This window comes from Pteropus vampyrus, unplaced genomic scaffold (genome assembly GCF_000151845.1).
Source record: "Pteropus vampyrus isolate Shadow unplaced genomic scaffold, Pvam_2.0 Scaffold353, whole genome shotgun sequence".
Taxonomy (NCBI): Eukaryota; Metazoa; Chordata; class Mammalia; order Chiroptera; family Pteropodidae; genus Pteropus; species Pteropus vampyrus.
Genome location: NW_011889134.1, coordinates 517,502 through 538,579, shown reverse-complemented (window position 1 = coordinate 538,579; position 21,078 = coordinate 517,502). Strand labels below are relative to the sequence as shown.

The 21,078-nt window shown below is 43.3% G+C and overlaps 1 protein-coding gene across 1 annotated transcript in view; it reads left to right on the top strand.

The window, feature by feature from the left end:
* Positions 1-21,078, top strand: part of TRAM2 (translocation associated membrane protein 2) — a 68,276-nt gene that overhangs the window by 14,685 nt on the left and 32,513 nt on the right. The gene's annotated exons all lie outside the window — the stretch shown is intronic.

The following is a 21,078-nucleotide window of genomic DNA, read 5'->3' as shown; positions in this document are numbered from 1 at the left end:
AATTATATCGAATAGTTTGTCTTTTTCATCTGAGAGTTATATCTCAGGGCCAGCGTTGCAATTGTTGCTCATTATTATCCAGGCTTCACACAAAAATGCTGGCTATTGAGAGTTATATTTAATAGACTGCAGCCCAGTAATCATCTGTGGTTCAGAGGCAAGTATTGTGAGAGTTTACACAACAGAATTTACTGAAGTTTTACCATGTGCACTGTGCTAACTCAATGGAGATGCCAAAATACGCAGGACAGAGCTTTTGCCCTAAAGTCACCTTGCATTTGATACAGCCTAAATATCCGTCTAAATATCCATCTATCCAACTGATTTAGAGTAAATTATGGTATAGCCATACGATGGAATACTCTATAGTTTAAAAGAGGATAAGGTCAACCTTTATGTATTGACATGGACTGATGTTTGAGGGGAAAAAAATAGGTTATAGATTAGTTTGTATAGAATGAACCCATTTTAATAAAAAGCTGTTTATATATGCACGGGCAACATCTGGAAAGATCACAGCAGACTGTCAACATTGATTATATTTCAGGGAGGTTAGGTTATGGAAGACTTTAGCTTTCAAAGATATATGTTTCCCTTTAATTTTTTTTTTTTATAATAAGTGTGCATATCATGTAAATTCATTTAGCTCCCCCAATTCTATTTTGGAAGAAAAGGAACTTGAGATAAGAATTATATCTGACTCAGTAGATACCAGTGTAGGATATAATACGACATATCAGCATGTAACCAAATGCCAGATAAGTTTGTGGTCAATCTAGTAGGTCTTATGAACTATTTAAGCCGAGAAGTGAACACTTCACAGTTTATAGAGTCAAAAATAACAAATGTATATTGAGGGCTTACTTGGTGCTCAGCACTTTAAAAAACACTTCATATATATTCTCTCATTCAGTCCTCCCAGTGGGATGGATACTCTGATTACTCCCACTTTACTGAAGGTTAGAAAGACTAAGTAACCTGACCAGGCTCCCCTTATTATACATGCCAGAGCCAGAACTCAAAGTCCATAGTTCTGATTTCAGAGACCGAGTCCTGTACTCCATTTTAAAGAGAAAGAGAATAAGGTCTAGAGGATTGTAAAAACTTGCCCAGGATCACACTGTTAGTAAATTAGGAAGCTAGTGTCTGAGCTCAGGATGTTCCAAATAACCTGTCATGTCCATTACACTGATGTTTCCTGAAGTCCCCGGGGTGGTAATTGGGCAGCTGGGAGGTTCTGGTTCAGAGAGTTATGTGAAACTCTTTCTACTGTGCTCCCTTTCTTGGAGATTCACATATTCTATAAACTTGTTGAAGTAGCATCCATCATTTCTCAGACCTGTCTGACCACCTCTTTCAAATAGTTTTTAGTAATATCCCACAGATCTCCCTTTGTGAAACGCCACCCTCCCATCCTATAAGGAGGTGTAAGTGAAGGTGGTTTCCTGAACAGCTTTCTCTCTCTCTCAGTAAATAAGAGTGCCAAATCTTAGGTCGGGGTCGGAAGTGTGTGAGCAGGAGTGTATTTGTTGGAATTATTGGATTGGAGTTCCCTGGATAGAAACTGCTTGTACATTTTATTGACTCTTCCTAGAAGAGAAGACTTCTTCTAGAAGTCATTTTATTAACTTCTGCAGGGAAGAACCTACTGAGTATCATATTTGTCATCTGTTTGTGACTTTTTGTTTCAGTACATCATGATTCATTGTTGATAACAGTTATCCAGTTAAACCGTCCCCCATACTTCTTAAACTCAAATTTTCAACCCAGACTTCACCAAATTTCATACAGTGAGCATTAGAACTAAGTGCCACCACCTTTTTTCCTGTAATATGTGCTATTATTTTTTTTAAATTGGGGCAAAATATACATAAAATTTAGTAACTTAACCATTTTTTAAAATATGTAGTTCAGTACTGTTAAGTGAATTCACATTGTTGTGTCACCAATCTCCATGACTCTTTTATATTCATTCTATAAACATTTATTGAACATCTACCCCTTGAAGGTGCCTGGGACACGAAGCTGATTAAAACATACTCCTTCCATAATACATACGTACATACATACATACAATAAAAAAAGTAATAATAATACACTACCTGCTCAGGCTAATGAGAAAGAAGGATGGATAAGAAAACCATCCATCATTGTCACCAGCGGTTACAGTTCAGTATGGCCAGAGCTGTGTGGTAGCCCCTTATTGGATTGGATCCTAGGGGGACTTTTGTGCCTCTTAATGGGACTACATTACCACCCAGTGCTTCAGAGTTCCTTCTCTTCTGGCTTCTTGTTGGCTGCTTGCTAGTTGTTCTTCACCTCACCTACTTACTCCCTGGAGTAGTTGTGCCACCTCTGCTCTCTAGAGCCTAGGGAGAAGTTGTTAGATTTTGCCTGTGTGAGAGCCACGCCTTGTAGCTGAGCCCATGTGGCCTGGGGCGGGGGCAGGGTGGGAGAAGGACATTTCTGCCAAACCCAGAACTTCACCAAACCTCAAATCAACGGGTTTGCCCAAATATAGTATCCTAGACCTTCCATCCGTCATGTTTAAACTAAATATACTGTCTTTCAGCTTGCAAGCTCAGCTTCCTTCAGGAATGACTTCTGTGATTATTGCTAAGGGCTTTTAGTCTGTTTTACATCTCAGAAATGACCAGGGTGATGTGGCCAAAGTCCCAGACTAGGGGCATGTGTAAAACTAAACACCTTGGAGAGGACTGGCTCTAGGTCACATTTGGTTTTGTGCATTTCCACGGAGACCTCTTGAAAGTGAAAGACAGTCATGGCCTTCTTGTATAGTACATAGAGCTCCTAACAGAGAAGAAGATTTATTATGATTAACTCACAGGCTCTCTCTCCTGAAAAACAGACTGCAGGTTTGAGGCCTTAGCCATCTGGATGTGTACCCTGAATCTCCGTTTCACGGTGCCAGATTGTGCAGAGCTTATAAATACCGTGAAGTGGGTACAGGCTGGAAGTGTATGCTTTGAATTCAAATTGCTTGATTCTTACAGATATATAGATAGATACTAGAGCACCTGATTAAGTTATTTAACTGCCTTTGGTTTTCAGTTAGTAAAATGGGAATGAAAATAATTGTGCCTTTTTCGTTGAATTTTTGGGAGGATCAAGTAAGCTAATAATGCACATACAACATTTTTACAGAGCCTGACATTAAGGATTCCATCCATGTTATTCATGAATGTTAATTAATTGAATGACTATTGCAGCCATCATTGGGCAGCCATTTTCTGTGCCACTCATTTTCATATTATAGTTATGCAGAGGCTGTACATCCATCTCTCACTAGATACACCTTTTACATTCAAACATTGCTGTCTGGGTCACCAAGACTGTTCAGAAATGTGCAGGTTGAGTCTGTTTGCTGGGGCTTCTCCTGAGTGAGCTCTGAGCCTGAGCCCCCAGCCCATGATTCTCCTCATGAGAGCCCTCCTTCAAGTGCCTCAAGCCCCAGAATCACCTCTCACCTTTCCCTTTCTCAAAGATCAAATGGCTTCAGTGCTGCTGTCTCCCTTTCCCGCTTGGAAGAAAAAGATGAGGTTACAGTAAGTGGAGATCAGCAGCTTGAAATATTTTACACTGAGGTTGTGACCTCACTGTCATTGCATTTTTTAAAATAATGGGGATTTTGCATTTTATGAGTTATTTTTGTTGAAGGACTTTCTTTGCTGTTTGAATACCACTTTTACAAACAGATATTTTCAAGCTCTTTCATTTAGCATGACTGATTTAATTTTTACTCTGTTCTTATGCCCGGATGCTGGTTTTTCGTGACTGTAATAATAATGCACAGACCAAATTCTCCTTTTTCCCCCTCACTCAATATTATATCCAAATATTTTGAGATGCTAACATTTTAAAAAGATGAGGTTCCTAAATGCCTACCATTAAAGGATTTGTTAGGTCAATTTAAAATAATGACATAATTCCATATGCAGCGTCATAGAATGATGTCCAAATCATATGGTTGTGATTTTTTAAAAAGCAGATTACAGAATGGCATATTGTGTGGGCCTTTTTCTGTAAAAATTTGGATTCATTTTATTTTTATAAGAAGATATCTCTAAGGATAACATCAAAATACAATTTGTGGTTTTCTCTGTGTGATAGAATTTCAGCTAATTTTTATTTTATCTCCAGGCTTGTTTTGTGTGTGTGTGTGTGTGTGTGTGTGTGTGTGTGTGTGCGCGCGCGCGCGCGCGCGTTTTCAACAAACTATACAGCATTTTGATGATCAGAAAAGGCATGTTAAAGCTATTTTCATTTTGGAGATGGAAGGTTTGGATTAGTGACAGGCTATTGCTTGGAGAGCAGGAAAGGTGAATGGAGAGAGGGACGGAGAGAAGCTGGAGCATGGAATAGAAATTGGGGTGTGTGGGAGAGACAGCGAGAGAGAGCACTCAGAAGAGGAAAGGGGTACAGAAGGGCAGCTTGGAGATGTTATGAAGATAAGCCCGTGCCCTTGATCTTAGAGATGTCATTCTTACCTACTGTAAATAAAAGCTTTGCTTTTTAGAAGCCTTTTGAAGAGTGGCTCAGAGGGTAAAATTAGTGTATTTTAAACCATTCAGAGAAGACTACTACACAAAATGCATCAAGAAAAGTGCAGGTCAGGATTTTAATAGAAGTAGACGTGAAACTTCTCAGTTCTAGATATTAACGGAACAAGTCAATATGAAATGAAATAGCCTGTGGTACAATTTAAGCTTTTAGAAACAGCATTTGAAAATTTGAAGTTTAAACCTTCACATGGTATCTCATTGTTGCCCAATTGTGATGCTGTGGAAATAGGCCGCCCAGTGTGTTTTTGGGTGAGACCCATTCACATTGGTTTCCCAAGGGCCTTTTCACCCTTCCAGGGGTGCAGTAAGCAGGTGGTTGGGGTGGGGGAGGATGGTAACATTTGGGGGCTTTTATGAAATTATAGTATTTGACTGCCTTGAAGAATATTTAGATCTTTAGCTTCTTGCTCAGCATTGATAGACTTGGGCTGATGGCTCTGCTCTCCTGCCCAGGGTATGCATTTACCTACTGTCTGGTGGAAGGTGAAGCTGCTGGTGGTAGATTTATGTAGGTGGAGGGGTAGGGGATAGACAGTGCTTAGCCCTGGGGCTTCCGGTGGCGTCCCATTTGGAAGATACACAGAAAATGATAAATGACAAAGCCAAAATAAAAAATAAAAAGAAAAATGACTAATTGTTACTTATTGAATACTGTGATGTGCTAGACTTGACCTTCTACTCCCACTAATCCCCTCAACAATCTTTAATAGACTGTTACCTCTCTCTACACTGAGCACGATGAACAACTCCATCTTAGAACTCTAAGTGAGGGCAGAATTGGGATTTTAACACAGGTCTTTCTGAATTCAAAATTCAGGCTATTAACCATTGTGCCCTCCTGCCTCTCAACAAAGAGGTATAGGCAACTGGTGCTTAAGATGTGAGGGAAGGAAGCAGCAAGGGCGCCGACGGCAGGACGGTGGAGGTGAGGACATAGCTGGTTCTGGCAGGAAAGTTAAAGCAGAAACGCAAATGGAGGGCAGAACAGAGGGCTGGCATTCAAGGCAAGAAAAGTCACTCATAGAATCTAAGAAAGCAATTTATAGGTGAAATGCCGCAAGAAGTTCCTGGACCAGATAGGCTTGGGAAATGCTAGGCTAAACGGATTTCTTTAAGTCAGGACTTGTCAGAGCCTTTAATATAGTAGTAATGAACATTGTATATCTGTACCAAACAAATTTGTCAACCTTAGAGAATATTTTATGAAGTAATGGTCTAGAATATCCTTTAGGACACCTAGGGCTGTTGTACTGAGATTTTTGGGAGTTGCGATAAAGGTGGAGAGGAAATGAGGTTCAGTAACATCAGATTAAAGAGATATTATCCTTTAAACAGTGGGGGGCCACGAAGGAGGTGCCTGTTGTTTATTATAGCCCGGTTGTCCTGTCTAAGTGGGGAGGAAAGAGGGTTAAGTCCAGAGACAGAGAATCCAGTTAGAAGCCTCTTCTGCAGGCTGCTGAGAGATGACAGTGCGAAGTCTTGATTAGCACCATGAGTGAAAATAATAGATTTAATAACATAAGAAAGGAAGAAGTCATAGATGGCCATAAGGAAAGGTGGGGAGTCCTTGCTTGCAGCTTGGGGCATGGGCAAATCTAGATGTCTCCTGGGTACCAGCTTTTGGAATAAAGACGCCAAGTTAGATTATTGGCATGCCAAATGGGAGTTAACGATGCGCTATTTAGGTGAAGATGCAGGACTGTCCCCCAGGAGAAAGATCTCAATAAGAAAAGTAGATTTGAGTGTCACTGGAATACAAGTGGCCACTGTGGCAGGGATTTCTAAGGGAGCATGAAGGGCCGGGCTTGAACCCTGCACATGTAGGTGAATCCCTGTCCCAGAAGCACGTGGAAGACTCCATGGGAGCAAAAGGACTTCAGAGAACACCCGCTAAGGGGTAAGAACCCCCAGGTCTAGTGAAGGAGATGGCCATAGCCTGAGGCTCCATCTGGTTTGTGGCTGAGCTGCTGAAGAGCAGGTCTCACCTTTTCCTGGTACTTCTTTTCTTTTGCTCTTGAGGGATGCCTGCTTCCTCTTCTTGGTAATATATATAGCATCTGGGGTTTAGATATTTGCAGGTGCTTCAGTAGGCCTGCAGGTGGCCTTCCTGGCAGGTGTGGCCACCAGGACTTTTGACTTCGGTCTGCTCTTGTTCCCTGCCCCCCACCCCACTCCCCCAGCCCTGCACCCCCTGCAGGGCAGCAGAAGGGCCTCATGGCCTGGTGGTCTTGTCAGATGGGCTGTCTCCTCTGAATCCTTGCCCCCTGGGCTTTGCATGGGAGAACCTGAAGTCTCTGTAAGGCTAGAGGCCAGGATGGCTGCCTGCTGGCTGTGTCCCCCCGCCCCCCCCACCACTGGCCTCAGCTGGGGCTGAATGTGGCCCAAGGCCTGCTTGTCAGCACGTGGCTTGGGTTTCCGTGTTAACGTTCCCAAATTGGGATTGTGGAGGATTGAGTGTCCGTGCTGTCTGATCACGCTGAGCCTTCTCAAGCAGCCAGCTGCGAAACTTTCAAAAGGCTGTGTGTAATTGGTTTGGGAGATAGGGGGAGGGGGCAGGGGACTGAGATGGGGACAAAGAAGTCAGTTTTTAAAAAGAAAAAAATAAATGAACATAACAGCCTTGAGCCATTTGGGTGGAGCATGGTGCTTGGGCACATTGAAAACCCTTTTCCTCTTCCTTTCATATTTTTCCACTTCCAGAGGCCCCTTTGGCCAGTGCCTTACTGACCCCTGCAGACCCCCTCTGTGTAAATACAGCCTCTGTCTCCCACCCCCTCACTCATTAAGCATTCCTTTAATCTGACCATCTCCAGGTCGCCAGCTGGCAGAGACTCAGCAGATTCCAAACCCCAGCTGGTGCCGGAGTGTTTACACGGGCGGGGAAGCTTGGCAGACAACCTGCCCCCAGGCTACTCAGCTGTAGGAAAAGGTAGAAAGACACCCCAGAGATAAATGGCCTGTTTGTTTGCAGACTCTCCCTCCTCCTTCATCCACCCTCCCCCTAATGCCTACCCTCACTCCAATTTCTGCTCTATCCTGAAAAAATAAAAGGGAAAAGAATCTCTTTGTGTTCCAGGAGATACTGGGCTAGGGACTCCCTGGCTCATCCCTTCCACCCAAGTAACCCTTTACTAAGCACTTTGAGCAAACAGGCAGAGCAACTGCACTTCCTGACTGGAGCAGATTCTATATTATTTAAAAGATCTTAGTTGTCAGTATAAAGTTAGTCCCCATTCATAGTGGGTGTGATTTTCCAAAATCATGTTGAATGTTCATGAGGCCAGGCCTGGGATTCATTACTGTAGCCTCAGGTCAGTGGTATCCTCTAGTGTCTGTGTCCCCCTCCTTTGTCCTCAGTAAAGGCTCCGTGAGACACTCAGACAGGTGGTCACTGATCTACAGTGGGGGGTTTGTCTTGATCAGAGTTTGTGAGAAGCCAGTTCTGGAGTGTTCCATGCAAAGAAAGCCTTTTCTGATCCAAGTTGTCAATAGCATTGGCCGTTTGGAATTTAGCTGGCCCTTAGGGAGTGACTATTTGTCCACCACCTACTAGTTTCCCAAGGAATATTATAAGCAAGTATGTATAGGAGAGAACTTTGCTGATTTGAAGTGCCCTGTTGCCAGTGGTGGTATTAACCAGGTTAATTATTATCAGGTGGTATTAGTATTAAGGCTTTTAGTTGAGGATCCCAACTACATCCATCAGGGTCCCACAAGGAGACAGATGGGGTAATTAAGGAAAGATTATTAAAGGCACTATTAACAAGGGTGGGGACATGATCAGGGGAAACAGATAAGGGCTGGTAGAACACATCAGGGCTTACAAAAGTGAGGAGATAACCCTAAGCTTGATGGGACAGGGGTGGAGTGGATACAGAACTTTTTAAGATGTAAGCAAGAGAGTAGACGAGGTTGAGGTAATGCCAGCAAGCTGTGGCCAAAGAAGAGGGGCTGGACCTTTGATAGGGATCAAGTCACTGCCACATCTGGTCAGCAAAGAGGGTGGTGGGTAATGAACACTCTTCCTCTGCTGTCTAATCTCCTGCAGATTCAGCTGAAGCCAGAGGTCGGGGAAGCCCATTGATGTACTTTCTTAAAGGTCATCCGCTCTCATCTCTTCGACACAGAACAGGGTGGAAAATGGACCTGGAGGGGCAAGTGGAGAATTACTCAGCCCAGTAGCACCGATAGATTCTAGTCTATCTCCTCTTTGAATCCTGCCTCGTTTACGCCCATAGGCAATCGGAAAGGGTGGCGCAGTGAGAGACTGATGCTCCTGAAATACTACAAACTTTGACAGCAGGCTTTTTAGACAGATGTTTCCTGATTGCAGTAAGCCAAATAGTATAACACAGCTAGCTACTTTAAGCTACTTATTGCCCCAATCTCTGGTGAGCCCAGGATCACCTTTGCTTCTTAAAAGTGGCAGCACGTCAGAGCCTCCACTTCCGTCTTTTGGGGGTAGTTTAGATAGTATTCAAGTACCACTTAAACCTATTTCCTTCTCTTACCCTAGGGATTTGCACACTCAGCCCTCAGGGACTAAGAGGTGTTACCAGTATAGCATAAATGGGATTTTAATCACCATGTCCAATTACCACTAGTCTTTGAATATCTATATCTAATAGGAAATTACTTTCTTGACAGTTTCACATGGAGGAGCTCAGACTCATTTGTCCATTAGGTAACTGATAAAATTTAATTGGTAAATTATGAAATATGGGACAGCTTTTAGAGTTTTGTGGCCGGAAACGAGAATTTAGAGTTTTTATGTTACAATGTTGCTTCCTTTATTTGAGGGAAGCAAGGGATTTTCTTCATCTGGACTTGAATCATTCAGGGAAGCAAGTTTTGAAATGCACACAGTGCTGGAATAGAGAACATCTCCACTGATGAACTCAGTAGACAAAGATAGTTGAGTTTGGGGCCCAGAAGCTTTTAGAATAAATGTATATTCGAATGAATAAAAGCTTTGAAGGGTCTGAGGGCCAGATTTCCTCTCTTACCATTTTAGGCTTGCTTCTTTGAAAAAAAATGGAGACAACTGAGATCTAAAGTTGGCCCACACGTTGGATGGTCCCCCAAAGCCACCATGACTACATTAAGCTAGACTGTTCCATTCGGAGACCTCCTCTTGTACATTCTGAGCACTATAATGATTCTGTTCTAACCCTCATCCTCTCCCAGAAGTCTTCCTAGGGAAGATCCATAGGTCTCTAAACCCAGAGCACTTAACAAGGACCCTGGGGGCCGTGCAGAGATGAATAAAACAATGGTCTCTGCCTTTAGGAAGGAAAAAGAACCTCCACTTGTCCTTTGCCTAGTTGTGTCCTGATTCATGACATCTTTTTTTGTCTTAAAACTAACTCTTCACACTTCAGAGCCTCATTTTGATCATTATTAATTTTTAGGCACAGTGCTCAGGTGGCATAGTGGTTAAGAATCCAGATATCACAGTCCAGTGGATCTTGAGTTCATCCCACTTTTGGGGCTTATTAGCTGTGTGCCTTTGGGCAAGTGTCTTAAGCTTTCTGAGTCTCACTTGTTCAGTACAATAAAGCCTTTGGGAGGATTAAATGAGCTCATTTCTGTGTTTAGAATGGTTTCTGGCATTTAATGGGGGCTCAGTAAATAGTAGTAGCAGTAGCAGCAGTAGTTGCTTCTAGAGTTGGAGGTTAAATGAGGTAATCCTGTTTGGTGTTTATTAGCACAGTGCCCAGCAGGCATTTAATAAGATCTTACACATTAATTGTTGCTGTTCCTTACAGGCTTGTTGGGGGTTACACGAGGTAATCATATAAAATACATCAACCTTTCCTGGCTTGTGGTCAATGTTCAATAAAGGATGGCCAATTTTATAATTTCTGAAATAAGGGAGTTGGACTAGATTGTAGCCTAGCTCCTGATTTTGGTCTCTGAGCCTTTGAGGTAACGAAGTGTGTCTTAATAGTTTTTGTATCTCCTATAGATAGCATTGTGCCTTGTCCAGAGCATGTGCTCAGTAAATATTTGGTGATTGAAGGATTGGGTTTATATTTTTTAAAACTTTTCCTACAGACAGTGCTAAACAAAGACGTGTTTCTGGGGTTTGAAAGTATCTTAACAGACAGCTTTGTATACATGCACCTCCCCCCCATCCCAATCTAATGCTTTCTTTGACATATCTCTTTAGAAATCCTGGTGTGGCCACTGTAAGATCCAAGAGAAAGCTCTGGAAAGCCCCTGTAGCTATGGTGGCAGTGACTGCAGACCTTAGAACGTAGATCTTGGCCCATGTCCAGATGCTTAACTGCATGTCTTCAGGTATTGATTCTGAACCTCATCAATTTGGCCAGAGACAGTAAAGGCTGAGAGAGATAGGAAGCTGGAGGCCTCCTGATGGCCTTCTGGCCAGCACCTTAATAATTCCCCACCTCGGAACCCACAGAACAGCCATCCTCTTGTCAGTCCATCCAGGTGGCCCTGCCTTTCCCTCTTGGGAAACAAGTGGAGGGAAGTAAAGTCATATTGAGAGTGGCAGTGTAGCACTGGTTCAAAAGAATTCATTAACTAGACAGCGGAAAGATTTCTTAGTCCTGTTTTGACTGTAAAGGAGGGGGGAGTATTAATTTTGTTTTTGCTTCTCTCCTCAAGTCCTCCGACTCCTCTTCAACTTCCTGTTTTCCTCCTCGGAATTACATCAATTCCAGGGGGATTAATTGAGCATCTTCTCTATATCTAGACAAGTGTCAGAACTTCAGAGGCAGCAGGGGGTTTGGGGAACAGGGAGGCGATGGGCCCTGTCCGGGAAGCCACCCAAGGCCAGTGCTCCCCCTTGGCACCCTCTCCTGTAGTCCTAGATCTCACTTTCTGAAGAAATACCCCTTGACTTGATGTATTCCTCTCTGGTTCCTCCCTTACTTTTCTGCATAACCAACCACTTTTCTCTCCTTGGTCTTTCTCCTCATAGGTTCAGGCTTCTCCCATCCCTCCCCGACTTCCTACCCCTTTTAGCTCCCAGGTGTCCCAACCAACAGTCCAGACTTCAGTCTCCAGTCTGCCACTTCCAGTTCACCATGTACACCAGCTTCTGCTTCCACCTTTTCTCCAGTGTTTACTCAGCAAAGTCCCCAGGGACCTTTGGTTCCCTGATATGATGGCTCTTTAAGCTGTCATTTAGTCCACAAATATTTATTGAGGCCCTGTTGTATGCTGAGCACCATTACAGCTATTTGGGACACATCAGAAAAAAAAATCTTAAGACTGCTGCCCCTCTGTAGCCCCTACATCAGCCCTAGATTGGCTGGTCCACCCCAGGGTCTGCCTGTGCTGAGCACCGACTCCTCACAACATCTTCTCCCCTGGCTGTTGGGGCCCCTCTTGGTTTCCTCTGGCCTCTGACTGGTCTCCTTCCCAGATCCTGGACTGCTGCTGTTTTCTCTCTCAGTTGATGATACTACCATCCACATTACTCTGAATAACCATCATAATGCCTTTTATTTAAATTATATGCTTATGCATCTGTTTCTTGAACAAGACCAGAGCACCACTCTTGACCACTCTTTCACCTTAATTTATTGAGCCACTGAGTCTTCTGAAAATTGCCCAACGCTGTCCTGTGTCTGTTCCCATTACCTTTGTCCAGGCCTGTGTTGTCCCTTCTTATAGGAACCTCCTCCCTAACTGGTCTCTACCCTCCTGGCTCACCTTCCCTTCCCCAGCCCATTCTCTACACCCTGAGCAGAATGAGCTCTCTGCAGTGGAAATCTCATCATGTTCCTTGTTTAAAACCATAAGTAGCTACCTCACACATGTATGATAAAGTACAATTTTTATACCTGCCATAAAGGGCCCTTCATAGAGCCTTCCAGCCTCATCACTTTTCATACACAAACCTTCCCTTTTCCTGGGAGTCACTTTTGTCCTATTTTTCTACCTTAGTGCACATAGGCCCCTTCCTCCCTTCTTTTGGTCCTTCAGGATGCAGGTCAGGCAGAACCTCATTGGTGATGTTCTACATGGGGGTAGGGGGCTTAGATCCTCTGAATTGCCTGTATGTAACCTCTAATAATGATGATTTTGTTGTGTTGAAATGAGCTTTTGCATACTGATTTGTCTGACTGGGCTCTGAATTTTTGTGGTGCCTTTTCTGCCTGGGATGGTGCTTGGAGTAAGGGGTAGGGGGCATTTTGTGTCTAAGAGTTGATAGGGCAAAGCTTGAAAAGGCATGGCTGGGTACCTGTGGGGTTCTGAGATGCCAGGCAGGTGTCCTGATTCTCTCCTAGGCATGAGGAAATCATGGAGGACTGTGGAACAGGACCTGTGGTATTTTAGGAAAATGTAGTCTTTCCCGGGCAGTCAGGAGAGATGGCAAAAATAGTACTTGAGGATGGCGCTTTACCCTCTGCAGCCTTGGTCTTTGCCTTAGGGTGCATGTACAGAGTGATGTCTGGAGAGTGAAAGGAACATATCTACTTCCTTCCCCTCCCCATCGGCCTTGGCAGGAGAGTCTTTCCTCTTTCCCTCTCCCTTTTTGTGTATCTGTGTGTGTCTGTGTCCTCTCATCCTGTTCTCATTGTGTGATTCTCTTGCATAAAGATAATCTGTGCTTCTTGGCCAAAGCTTAAGGTTATTGGTGTCCTAGGCAGTTCTATTCCTTCTTGTATTCCCCTGTTGCTCAGCAGGCCTGGGGTGGGGGGCACCCGGCCCCCAGGCTCTTGCTCAGAGGCCAAAGTGCAGATTCATCAGTAAGTGGGGTATTGCGCATTGTGCCCCAGATGAGGGTGCCTGCATATTCCAGTCAACCTCTGAGGACCAGCTGTGAGTTCAGACTGGGGTCCAGACTCTCCCTTTGATGTTTGGTTTTCTTCCTGGGCTGCCTTTCTCTGTGTGTGAGGTCCCAGTCAGCCTCCTGGGGAGCTGAGAGGCTGAGAAAAAGCACCATGGATTTTTACATGTTATCCAAACTACCACTTTCAGTTAATAAAACAAAATTTTGTAATAATGTGTATTGCTATATCTGTGTGAGGGGGGGGAGGGAGATCTTTTTGAATTTGGTATTTCACCCTAAATCTCATTTGTTTCTTCAATTTAGGAGTATGGAGGGACCGGTTTGTGGCAGAGTGTGGGTAGTGTTTACCTCAGGCCATACTTTTGGGAGTTGACTTGTATTTTATATTTATCTATAGCACATTTTTCTGGAAACTCTTGCCTTTTACATTATTTTCCTTCTCCACTTTGAAGAGGATTTGGAACATCCCCTTGTGAATATTCCTTGCTGAGGAACAGGGATATTTGAGTGGTGGGTGTTTTTCATTAACTTTCTTGGCCTTGATTTAATTCAGCTGAATCAAATCATCATCATTAAGCTTCACTTATCAGGTGCCCTCATGCTGGTGGTCCTTGGCGGGTCTTTGTAGACTCATGCAAAATGGGCTGGCCGTCAGCCAGAATGGGGTTGTAATGCCTGGCCCCAAGGAGCAGGATGCATCGTAACACAGGATGCTAGGAAATAAAGGTGAGACAGAATCAAGATGCACGTGGTAGAGCTCCTGGGCCTGACCTCACCTTCCTGCTGTGTGTGAAAGAGTAAGGCTCTTAGTGGTATTTGAATGGTACCACAGTGGCCAATTCACTGGGACCCATCACTTAATCTCTTTCATCAACACACCCCTCAGTGGAGTAGGGGTGTGTGGAAAGGGGGACAACAGAGATCACACATCTAAGATTCCTATAGAATGGCTTATTTTAAAAAATCATTTATGTGCCTTCCAGCCCTCGTTTGCTCATTGTAAATACGAGTGGAGGTGGACATGCAGGGATAGAGCTTCTCTCTTGGTGCATAGACACCAACACCCAGAGGCATCTGAAGGCTCCCCGTGTGAACAAGCCTCATTTATGGCCCCTGGAGACCGCTTCGTGCTCTGTCACTGTGAACTCAAAGTTTGTTTTTTTCTAGCAAGCTCTAATCCACATGCCTGACTCTTCTGTCAAAATGTAGGGATCTACATGCTGATGTTTTGAGTAGGTAACTTTCTAGATGGTAGAGAATAATTAAAAATGATTGCAGTAGATCACTGTCTGTCTAGTCTTTCCTTCCCGAAGAGTAAACAAGAAAATGAAGGCAAATTACACCGGGATCTGCTGGTCCAGCTACCCTGCGTCTTTGGGGCCCCTGAATATGAAATGAACCTTTCATTTCCCCAGATACCAGGAAATGCCATAAGTTTCTTGGGCCCTGGCACCTATTCTTGATGATTGCCAGTGATTAGTGACTGGCTGTCGGAGACACATCTGTGACAATTAAAATTACCCTCTCTCTTTGTGTTTCCTGCCTTATGGAGCTAAAGCTTCTTCAAAAACAGCAGCTAAAATGGCACTGTGATATATTGATGCAGTGGTTTCTTTTCTAAAATGTTACCTAATCTTAACTCACCAAAAATCACTTGCAACCTAAAATTCTACATTCTGAAACCCTTTGTTTTTTCTGTTTTTGATTTTTAATTTATTTTTAAGATGTCATTGCATCTGAACAGGTGGCTTTGGCCAAAAGTAAAAATGTTTTGTCCTGTGTGTTTTATGAATATCCATCCATAAAACAACTAGTAATCTGAACTCTGCCATATGGTACAGGAGAAATACATTTTTAAAAACATTGATATTCTTAAAAGTTATTTTGCATGAGCACTTCTGTATTTTTATTTAGTTTTTAGCTTCTGTGAGGAATGGTTTACAGGTATGCTCTACAATCCAAATACGGGGAAAGCTGTTGAGGAGAGGTAAAGGAGAGTGAAGTATATAATCAAGTAAGAGTATTAGATGTATTGATCTAGGGCTCCTAAGGGAGAAGGTAAGAGTATCTATATATTAAGGCCTTCAGAGCAGAAATGTACTTTATTTTAATGTGGATGTATATGTTTTATTTTAGGCTGTCTGTTAGACACATAGTAGGTCAAGTTCAATCTATAAAAGCATAGATGATATAAATATGTAGTCCTCTTAAAGTTTTAAATAAAGTCGTGAGTATGTAGGAAAGGGCTGTCCGTAGTCCACCTCCTGTTTTTTGGTACTTGATTAACTTCCCAAATTGGGGATGGATAGCATGGCAAGTTCAGTCTTTGTATGTATCTTTTTTTAAAAAGGTCAAGTTCAAAGATTTTTAAAACTATAAGTGATTTTTCTAAATTCCTCTTTATCCCAATATAAAGTTTAGACTTTGGGACAGATGAATATAATAAAGCGGTGTAATTTTATTGTGACTATTCCAATTAGAGATTTTTCTCATAAATATGTATTGTCACTTTTTAATCTAATATGAAACGTGATCATGTTATTAATAGTCTACTCAGTATATGAACATGAGCTTGTAGAGAATCTGTTATGTGTGAGTTTAGCTTTGCTTAATTTTTATATTAAGGCAGTTTTTCAAGAGAGAAAACCAGAATCTCTAGGCATTACTAAAAGCCACACAGAAAGGTAGTGTCAAAACTCAGCCCCCTGGTTTCAGACGCTTGGCCCTCCGAGCAGCCTCTGGTCATCCAAAACGGAGATTTTCAGAAAGCAAGAGTGAAAAGCATCTTTGTTTCAGCTGTATCTGCCTTCTGTTGAGCGATGGAGGGGCTGCAAACCACGTACATTGAGTCCCAGCCATAAACAACGTGTGTGCAGGTGATGAGCTGAATGCTTGGGCTTCTCAGAAAGCAAGAACCTCGAGGAGCAAACACTTCAGTAAAAAAAAAAGGCTAAAAGACTCTCTTATTTAAAAAAAAAAAGAAAAGGAAAGGAAAAAAACTCTTCAACCAATAGGGCGTAACTTTTAAATGTTTTCCTGTCTGACTGAAATTTTCCTATCCACTGCCTCAGCAGAAAGATGCAAAATCAATTTGAGGAGAGCCAGAGTCAAGACTGTTTGGCTTCCTGAGAACAGGCTGAGTTGCAAGAGATTTCACTTGGCTTTACCTGTGCTCCTAAGGAAGAAGGAAACGGGTCAGTCATGGAGTTTCTGGTTTGGCCACACACTGCTCTTTGTGTTTCAACCCTTAGGTGGGAGTGCTGGTGTTCAGGGGGCAGAAGCAGTTTGGAGCAGAGCTGCTTCTGTGAAAACAGGTCTCATACCCTATCTTGTCCTTGGTTGCTCAACTACCAATGTAGCCCCTTCCGAGTGCCAACACGTGGCTGTGTCTGCTGAGAAAAAACTGAACCAAAGGATTGAATGCTACCTAAAAGGAATATGTTGAGAATACTTTCATCACAGTTGTTCTCTTTTACCTTTGGCGCCCACGTATCAACTTGCAGTGGAAAGAGAACAGATTGGGGCATTTGGAACCCAAGGTGTGCCCAGTGTCCGTGGCTGGCAGGCTGGTGGGTTAACTGGAGAGGTTAAGTTACTTTCTCATTCTTTCAGACATAGGTGATACCTAGACCTCGTCTTCACAAGATGGAGAAGAGTAATATATTTAAAACTTTTGGGACGATCTCTCAGCCAGTTGTCAGTGAAAGGCTGTTTCTGGTATTGACAAATAAGTGAAATCAGGAAATGAGAGCCTTTTAGGGCTGAGGCCGGAGAGGACCTTTAAGGACATCCATTCTAACCACTTCAATTGGCCTTGTCCTTTCCATGTTTCTGTAAAATGGGGATATTGTTAGTATCCACGCTGTAGTCATTGTGAGAACTACGTGAGATCATTTATATAAAGCACTTAGAATTGTTCTTGGCACTGAGTAGGCACTTAATAACATTAATTGCCGTTATTATTGTTGTTGTTAATGGATGAAAAACAAGTCCAGGGGTTAAAATCCCTTGCCTGAGGTCACCCAGCTGCCCTGCAGCAGAACTGGGGCCGGAGTCCAAGTTCACTACACTTTGCTGCAAGCAGCTGTTTCACCAGCATCCTTGGTCTCCTTGCAACCAAGAGCTCAGATTCGTGTGTCCCTAATAGAGCATGGCATGTGGAACGGTTTTGGTTTTATTATGGCTACACAAACATGCTCAATGTCATTGCCTTTGGGTTTGATGCCCTGTTTTAGTTAAAAGTTCAATGGTGCGGTGTGTGTGTGTGTGTGTGAGAGAGAGAGAGAAAGAGAGAGAGAGTGAGAGAGCGCGCGCGCGCGCGAGCTCCTCCTACATAATTTAGTGTTTTCCCTTTGCATTAGTGTATTAGCACATTGTCACTTTTGACCTTTCACCCGCTGAACGTGGCATTTAAAATGCTATTAAACTCAATAATGTTTCCTATAAACAGCTTTAGAGGGATGGGAAATAATTGAAAAGACATTTTTAATGGGTGCCTGTTTCTCAGCTCTCTGTGCTTTAAATAAGCCCAGCCAGTGCTTGCAGAGAAGAGATTATTGGTTGTTTTGTCCCTGGTCTGAGGCTGGGAGAGGGTTATAGAGTGAAGTTTTGTGGTTCCAAAAGACCTTTTAAAGCACAGAGAGTGGTTTTCATGCTGAAGAAATAGAGTTGCTTTTTTTGAAAGTTGTTTTGTTTTTTTGATCAGTGGACATGAAGGCTGATCACTCCTTCCTCCTTCAGATACACAATCTCTGAAGAATGAGGATCAGTTGCACTGGGGCAAACCTGAATACCAGCTCCATTAGGGCCAAAATTTTTTTAGCACTTCGTATTGAGGTATACTTTATACACTATAAAATCCATCCATTGTAAGGACAGCTTTATAGGATTTATCTGTGCTTGTTTTTAAAGTGTCCCTTCACTGGAGTATAAGTTCTAGGAAAGTGGGGATCTTACTTGCCTTCATTATCTTCAATCCATAGCCTGAAACAGTGTCTGGAACACAGCCAGCACTCAGTAAGGGCTTGTTAAATGAATATAGCGATTAAGTAGGAGAGCCAGTATTGTGCTGTTACGTAACCCTCAGCCTGTCATCCGTCCACATTTATAATTTTGTGTGTGTCCTCTCTTTCTCCCTGGGCTCCATCCCAGTGCTGAGCACGTAGTAGGTATCTCTATATGATACAGCAACAATCATTTGACCAACAGAGCTAAAGTGATTTAAATATTACTTAATAAGTTGTAGCTCTTTAAAAATTTTTTCACTCTTTCATCCCTTGGGCCAAGTTGTATAAACACAGTCCAAGTTATAATGTCAAAATAAAATGAAATAAATCCCATAAGAATAAATGCATAGGAAAAGCTTTCAGAGAATTGGCCCCAAACATGTGGAGGGAGACATGAATATGAGCTTAGGAAAGGAAGGAAAGCAAAGAACGTAGAATGAATATTGTGTTTGTTTTTTTTTAACATTTTTCCGAATTGCTTCAGATTTTTAAAGGATGTGTATATCTTTTGAAGTTAAAATAAAAGCGTACTTAAAACATCGATTAAATTAAACAAATTCTATGAAGGACACAGAAAAGATTCTGAGACAGACTGGACAGAGAGGGCTGCTTTGAGAGGATGATGAGAGACAGGTTCTGCATGTGTAGCTCTCAGACTTGGCTGCACATTGGAATGCTCTGGGGAGCTTGCCGACATGCTGATGCCCCAAAGGGTCAGGCTTAATTGGCTGGGGGTGGCCCAGGCATAGAGAGCTTAAAAGCTTCCCCAGGGATTTGAATGTGCAGTCAGGGTTGAACACCAGCATGCTACACATGGAATTATAATGTATCTTAGAAATGGATTTTGGTCAACCTAAGGAAGCTCTCTGGGGGTTTGCATGCTTGATGGGGTACTCCAGGGGCAAGGCTGTGGGAACCACAGCAAAGCAGTTTGGGTAGGCACACATCACGTCACTGACCGGCACTGGCACTCACTTCATTCCCGCCCAAGGTTCAGAGCCCAGGAGAGGCAGTCTGATTGGTTAGTCTTCTGTCCTGGGGAGGGTATCTGGCCCCTTCATCCTTCCAGGAGGAATGCAGTCACCTCAGTGACCATCCTTCCGCCCCCCTCCCCCCAGCACACGCAACCTGCTCTCAGACACAGTTGAGGAGAATTGTTGCCTCAGGAAACTCTTGTGCCAGTTCAGTAAGAAGGGGGAGTGGATGCTGGTCAGCCAAAACGTCACGAGGCCCCCTCCACTCTAGTCCACTCCATGAACTTAAAAGATGAGTGTATTTTCTGAATGAAACCGAATGAGAGATTTGTGCCCAGGGCACAGTACAGTATTGGGTAAATTTTTCTTTTTGCCTGCCCGCCTGCCTTTCTTCTCTCTCCTTCCTTTCTCTCATTTTGTAAAGCTTCTTCTGATCTTCTCTCATTTGATTTCATCCTGAGAAGATGAGGTCCACCCTTGAAGGAGTCATGGCACGCAATATAGATGGAGGGTCGGGTCAAGGATGACCAGCATGGGCAGAGTCCAGGCAAGAAGAGGCCACCGTGGCTGGAGTGATAGTGGTGGTGGTGGTGGCGGCACGTTCAGGTGGTTTAGCAGCTGGATGGGTCTCAGGGAGAAGGCTGTGGGTGACAGATAGGTGACAGCACTGAGGACCAAATACAGTTGAGTGAAGCAACCAGTACAGACTCAGCTTTTTATTTTTCTTCCTATCCAGTGAGTAGTTACTGAGCCCTTACTGTGTGCATGTGGGTTGATTACTTGAAAAGGGTATGAAAACAGACAACACGGTCCCTGCCTTCAAGGAGTGCTACCTGAGGAAAGCTATAAAGGAGCATATGGAATCGATGGCACAGTGGGATGTGGTACAGGGCACTTCAGGTAGAAGAGACATCATACCCTATGAGCAGGTGGGGAAGGCTTCATGGAAGAGTTACAGTTGAGCTGGGTTATGAAAGATAAGTGAGATTCTGATCTATAGGGTTTTTTTGGGGTTTTGCGGAGGGTATAGAAATAGGATACAAAGTGAGAAACCCTCAAAAGGAAGTAGTGAGTAGTATGTTTTGGCTGAAACAGAGTACATTTCTTCTAAAGAAATAGAAGCGACTGGATTGGAAGGAAGGTTGGGATTACTCTGAAAAAGGTGTTGGGGACAACAGTAATCAGATTTGGAGGTGGAGGTAGAGAATTCTGACTTGTATATTTGGAAAGGACTTTGTGTCTTCCAGAGCACCTTCTCATACTTAGTCTCGTTTGACTTTTTCCTTGTAAGCGTGACAACATGGCTGAGACAATAGCACACACACAGGAAGGCTTGTGCCTCACTCTGTACAAAGAGCAAATGACCCCCTGTAGAGAAATGGGTCTGGTTGACGGGGAATGTTTTGCTCTTTAATGGATAGAGAAGGCTAAGGATATACTAACCCCTCTCTGGGTGTTTCAGGAGTCCCAGTGACTTGGAGGGGCAGCAGTACATCATTTCTGGTTTTCATGCCGCTTTTGCCACGTCCAGTGTGTATTTACCACACCCACGGTGCATTGTTCACACCTTTTTTTTTTCAGAGGAGAAGCAGTAACTCTTTATGTTGAGGTGTCTCCAGAGGCCTCCTGGAAAAGGCCTGGGTCTTAACCTCCTCCTCACCTGGCCTCTTATGTGCTCCAGAACAGTATGGGTGGTGCTTCTCAGCCCCACCTGTGTATCTGGGGAGCTTTAGACAATGTCACCC